Source organism: Pipra filicauda, unplaced genomic scaffold (genome assembly GCF_003945595.2).
Source record: "Pipra filicauda isolate LSUMZ 115617 unplaced genomic scaffold, ASM394559v2 scaffold198_size2598500_pilon, whole genome shotgun sequence".
Classification (NCBI taxonomy): domain Eukaryota; kingdom Metazoa; phylum Chordata; class Aves; order Passeriformes; family Pipridae; genus Pipra; species Pipra filicauda.
The window spans coordinates 2323600-2328911 of NW_024104307.1; the positions used below are offsets into that span (position 1 = coordinate 2323600).

Genomic DNA, 5312 nt, shown 5'->3' on the forward strand with positions numbered 1-5312 from the left:
AGCTTTAGGACTAAATTCAGTAGAAGAAAGACTGAGTACCCAATTATCAACACACTGAAATTAATTTCTATTAAATTTGACTTCTATAAAATTTCAAGTAGGAGAGTCACTTCAAATCAGTGGACACACTGGCAATTTTGGTTGTCTTTTGCATAATACTTCTCCCTTTCCACACTAGACTTTTTACAAACTGCTCACAGAGACAAATACAGTTCAAATTTCTATCAAATCCTCCATACCCATAATCCCTGATTTATCAGAGGCCACTATGATATTTTTTTCTTTTTTTTTCACTTTAACTGAACTGGATGTGATGACTCAGGAGACAGTGGGTTAAAGAGATGTCCAGCCAGCCTTTTCACATCATTTAAAACAGAAGCCCAGTGTTACAAAATTCACTGCAGGGAAGAAGGCATACCTAGATCAAGGGTCAAATAGTAGTTTTCTCTGTAGTATTAAAATAAGTAGAAAAGACAGGGACTGTAATTACATTAAAACCCTGGCCTCAGTGTAAAGCCAACCACACATTTCCCACTTCAGGAGCAGTAGGTAAAGGTGTTTTGCTTGACATTGTTCTCAGGAGGATTACCGGGCATTTCTCCTTGAAATGTTCCTTTCCAGCAAGAATCATCCTCACTGATGGCTTTTTCCATCAGAGCCCTTGGAGGAAAATCACTGCAGTAGCTGCTGGCTGGAAAGTTCTGGCTCTGCAGCAGTGAGTAACCAGGAGCAAAAGAAGATGGAGTGGTCTGCATATTGCACAGGATCCAGAGTCCAAAAGGAGAGCATATTCTAAGTGTGAACTGAATTTCAATAAAAAAATCCCTTGGAATCCAAACTAAAAAAAGAAAGGTTAATGACATTTACCTCCTAAAAAGGCCAACATGCATATGCTACAGGGGATGTCTTTAAGGAATGACTGATTGGCAACTACTTTCTGTATTGCTTCTGTTGAATCACCAGCTTTATAATGCAGAGCCCTGCATTGTAAGTGACTGCAGCGAGGAGAAAAATACAACTTGCAAATCTTACCTTTCTAGAGAAATCACCAACCAAGCATCCATCTCATGTAGATTTTAACTGTATGGTCTAGTCCTAATCATAGAAGTTAAATCTTGAAATTACAAGACTTTAATGTCTTGAGAGTGCTATTTCCCTTGGTCACTGACTCTGTTCAGTACCGATTATTTTTAGAACACAGAGGTTGCCAGCTCCAAAGGAATGTCCCTAAAGGACTGCCTTAACAGGCACAGTCAGCCAAATAAATTATGACAACAGCTAGCATTACCATTTACCTGGCTGTATAATTTAACTATCCTGACTAATCTATAGCTTGGCAAAGACAGAGTTTCTTGGCCTTCCAGGTGTGCTATAAGGTGAGTCTATTTTCACAGCCTTCCCAATGAAGATCATGACAACTGTAAACTGGGGCACTGATCCAAACTGAGAGTAACTATCATTTGGCAATAGGTTCAACTCGGTGCTTTTCACTCTCTATTTTTCAAGCGTCTGAAAAATACAGGCAATAAAAACCTGCAACTGGCAAATATAATACATCAAATTAAGATCCCAGAGATATACTCAGCAAAAGTACAGTTTGCCCAGGCTGGAAGTTATAAACTACCAGCCCTTAAGGCAGGTGAGAAGAGATCACTTTGAGTTTGGGCACAGAGCACCTCTCACTGAACTAAAGTAAGTTTTCACCTTTGAAGTCCCTCATCACCAGATACTACAAAAGCAGGGTACATCTTTCTTTACAGTGTCCCCCCTTTGGGAGCCAGAAGTCTGCTTGCATTTTGTTGGGTAAACTTAAGTTAGCATTAAATTGCAATTTGGCAACAGCACAATGGTATAGATATCAAGTTTGGTTGCTGAAATAATCACTCTGACTTACAAAGACTGAAGTAAAATTTCTGCTTTTATGACTATATGTTCCTGCTGAAATCTGTATTAGCCACTTGACATCTTGTTCAGGTACACCTACCTGTGCTGCAGATCCAGCTGCACTGCAGTACAGACAGCTCAGCTGCTGGTCAAATTACAACTGGGGATAGTCAATAATTAGACTATGCATGAGATTACACAAAGGTAACATGAAGGAGAATCCTTTGAAAGCCAATGCCATGCTACAATATGAAGGACAAAAGAGAAAAAAGAAAAAAAAAGATAAAAGGCAGCAATTTTCCTGCTTATACCGCTGGGAATGTAATTCCTTCCTTCAGCACAGCAAAGCTCAAAAATATAGGGCACAGTGTGGGACAGAGGGTCAGTGGGTTATACTTATTTATACACTATCTCTATTTGGTTCAAGGACTCCTCTCAGAGAGAAAATAGAAAGAAAAAAAGCCTTTCCCTGGTGGAGCTTTCAGCCAGTAGAAACTGAATATAATATTGTGCTTTTACAACATGCAATAGATCACCAAATTCATTTTTATTGGGGTCATAAGAAAGGATTTTAGCTCTAGACTTCAGAGTTAAGGAGCTGGTGTACGAACCATATGGATTTCTTATATGAAGTGCCTGATTGCTATTGTGGATTTTGGGAGGTTGGGGTGAGGGAAGGGGGATGTTGTTAGTTTTTACACTGAGCTAAGTATTTGTTTGGAGTTCAAGACTAATTATATTGTTGTTGTGTCTGAAAATTATACATATTTAGGTAAAATGAACTTTCACATAAGTCAAAGGAAAGTAATTTGAAAAGGCAAAAAAAGCAAGCCTGTTCTAGCCTATATTTAATATTTTACTATCGTTAGTGCTTTTTGTGATTTTTTAGGGTTTTTTTCTGTTTAGACATTTCTGTACTTCTGTTCTCTCCTCATTTGTTTAGATCATTTCTAGATGTAGGATATAGAAAAGCTGTTACAGATATACCACATTTCACTGTTTGCAGGTCAGCTTTCAGCTCGTGGGTGTTGCCAAGGGACTCTGTGTGTTTGCTCTGATCTTCTGGGCTCATCCTTCCATTCTGCCAGGATCAGTTACAAGGTTTGCTGTTACAACACTGGGTCCAGTGATCTGGGCACTTCACTGCACCCTCGGTGACCTAGAGAAAGAAAAAACCCAAATTACTGATGAGAAATTAAAAACAAACAAATAAACAAACAAAAACCTAAACCACCAAACAAAAAACCCAAAAAAACTCAAACAAAACACCAATGAGAGAAACAGCTCACATTTGATTCACTTTAGGAGAAGCAATTAATCCACATGCACAGAAAACAACAACAAATCTTATCACAATCAAGAGTGCTGAAATAAGTATAGTTGGCATACAGACAAAAATCAGGAAAAATCTTGTATCCCCTCTTTAAAATTCTCCTCTATTCAAAAGTCTTTCAGTGCACCTTGTTAAAAGTTAAAACATTGCCACAAAGTCTTCAGTTACATGAATATGAGTTTCTTCCTCCTTTGCCTAGGATTTTACAGTAGAGAACCGTAGCATTTTCTTTTAATTTTTCTCTTTTTCTTCTCATCATCCTTTGTCTGTGCCTGGGAGAATTCAAGCCATATATATCTAATACCTGGGAGAAAGGTAGAAAAACAAATCTAAGAATATGTACATCTGAAAGGGCTCCTGCATTTGCTGGGGCCATTAGAAGATAAAGATAAACTTGTGAGCCAAGCTAGAACAAAAGGCTAAGAGTCATTTGAGGAAAAGTCTGTGATGTCTTTAAAAATAAACAAAATTAGTACAAATGGAGACTGTGATGATATTTAGCTCCTTTCATAAGAAATAAGCTCCACACTCAAATTAAACTTTATAATAGCCTTTCAGGCAAGCAACAAGTATTGCCCACATTAATTAAAAAAAAAAAACAAAAGCAAAACAAAACAAAAAAAACCCAACCAAACAAAACACATAACTAGCACAAATTATATAGTATATTTGATCCATACTTTTAAAGTATATTGGCCTATACTCAATAAGAATGAGGGACTTTTAAGGACTTTTAGACAAATCTTAAGTTTCTTTCACACAAATGCAAGACACTTCACCTCATTTTTTCTATTCTTGCTCAAAAGCAAACATTGGACTTCAACTATGTAATCCATGTAACAGATTTTTCACACTGGGAGAGCGGTTCCCTGGAGGCAGTTCTGTAAAAGGACAGAGGTCAAACAGTGAGTTTAGGAGCTGTATGCTCAGTGTGTGTCTCAGCAGTAAATCAAGCCTTTTAATTATTTGCAGTCTGTGGCAGAATTTCATGGATATGCCTATTTTGCCAGTGTTCTCTCCTGAGCTCAAGCTCCTCTATTAAAGGGATGGAAATCCAGACTCCAAATAGTAAATCTTTGGACTTCATCAAGAAGCTTTTAAAAGTTCATAATAATAGCCCGAGTACTAAATTTTGTCTTCTTAAATGTACATTAGAATATGACATTCTCTACTATGCTAGTTATTGTTCTCATCTCTTATTCACTGCCAAAAAGTTGACAAGTGACTCCAATCAATCCATTATGTGAATTTTCATCATCTCATTATTTTACTTTGAAAACAAGTATCAGTAAATATCTGCAAAACTATCCTGGTATTTTATTTCATAGATGTCTTAAAAATGCTCCTAAAATATAACACTGACTCATATATAATCTTTTTTTTGCAAGCCTATGCTCACTAATTCTTTCCTTGTTTTCCATATCTATCTGTCAACTGCCTCCTGTCCTAGCTGCTTCCTAGGTAGAGACCACCTTTCTATTCAATATTTTAACAGACTTCTGCAAAAGTCTACTTGGCCATGATTAGAGCTCTTAAAAATGCAGTGATATCTGCTCTATCAGCAATAAATAAATGCAGCATTGATTTCTTTCACCAAAGTGAACAATGTGTTCTTAAAAACCACAGGTCATCTGATTTTGATGATTCACTACAGGCAATCTAGCCAGCAAGATTCAAGTGAACGTTTTCTGGCTCTTGCACTGCTGTTCAAAACATCACCTTTAGTATCCTTTTGTATACAAGCTCTTTAGTAGAGGTAGGTTTAATTTAGCTCTTATCCATATTTATAATGGTCCTCTAATCATCATTGAAAACAATACACCAAAGCTGACAAACTCTGTTACAAGAGCAATTCCAGTAAAATCAGTGGGATGTGCACCTGATTTAGGACTATTTCAAACATTGAGTACTTGCTGACTCCATTCATGTCACATATTGTAAATGTTTATTGCCTCACCCCTCACAGCTTTAAAAAAAAAAAGCTCAGTTACACCATACCCAAAAAGTAAAATAAAATGTATCTTCAAAAACTATGAGATCACTTTAAATCATGTATTATCTTTAACATAAAAGAAAAAGTTTATAGCTTTTTTTT

General features: G+C 36.7%; 1 long non-coding RNA gene across 2 annotated transcripts; it reads right to left on the reverse strand.

The window, feature by feature from the left end:
• Positions 1-2053: 2053 nt before the first annotated feature.
• LOC120323109 lies at positions 2054-4088 on the reverse strand. Of its 2 annotated transcripts, XR_005563273.1 has the most exons (4): positions 3997-4088; positions 3345-3521; positions 2872-3043; positions 2054-2126 (listed from the first exon to the last, which is right to left on the reverse strand). It is a non-coding gene; the product is annotated as an uncharacterized LOC120323109 (long non-coding RNA). The 2 variants fall into 2 exon arrangements; XR_005563272.1 differs by lacking the exon at positions 2054-2126 and having other exon boundaries at positions 2755-3043.
• Between the last annotated feature and the right edge of the window lie 1224 nt (positions 4089-5312).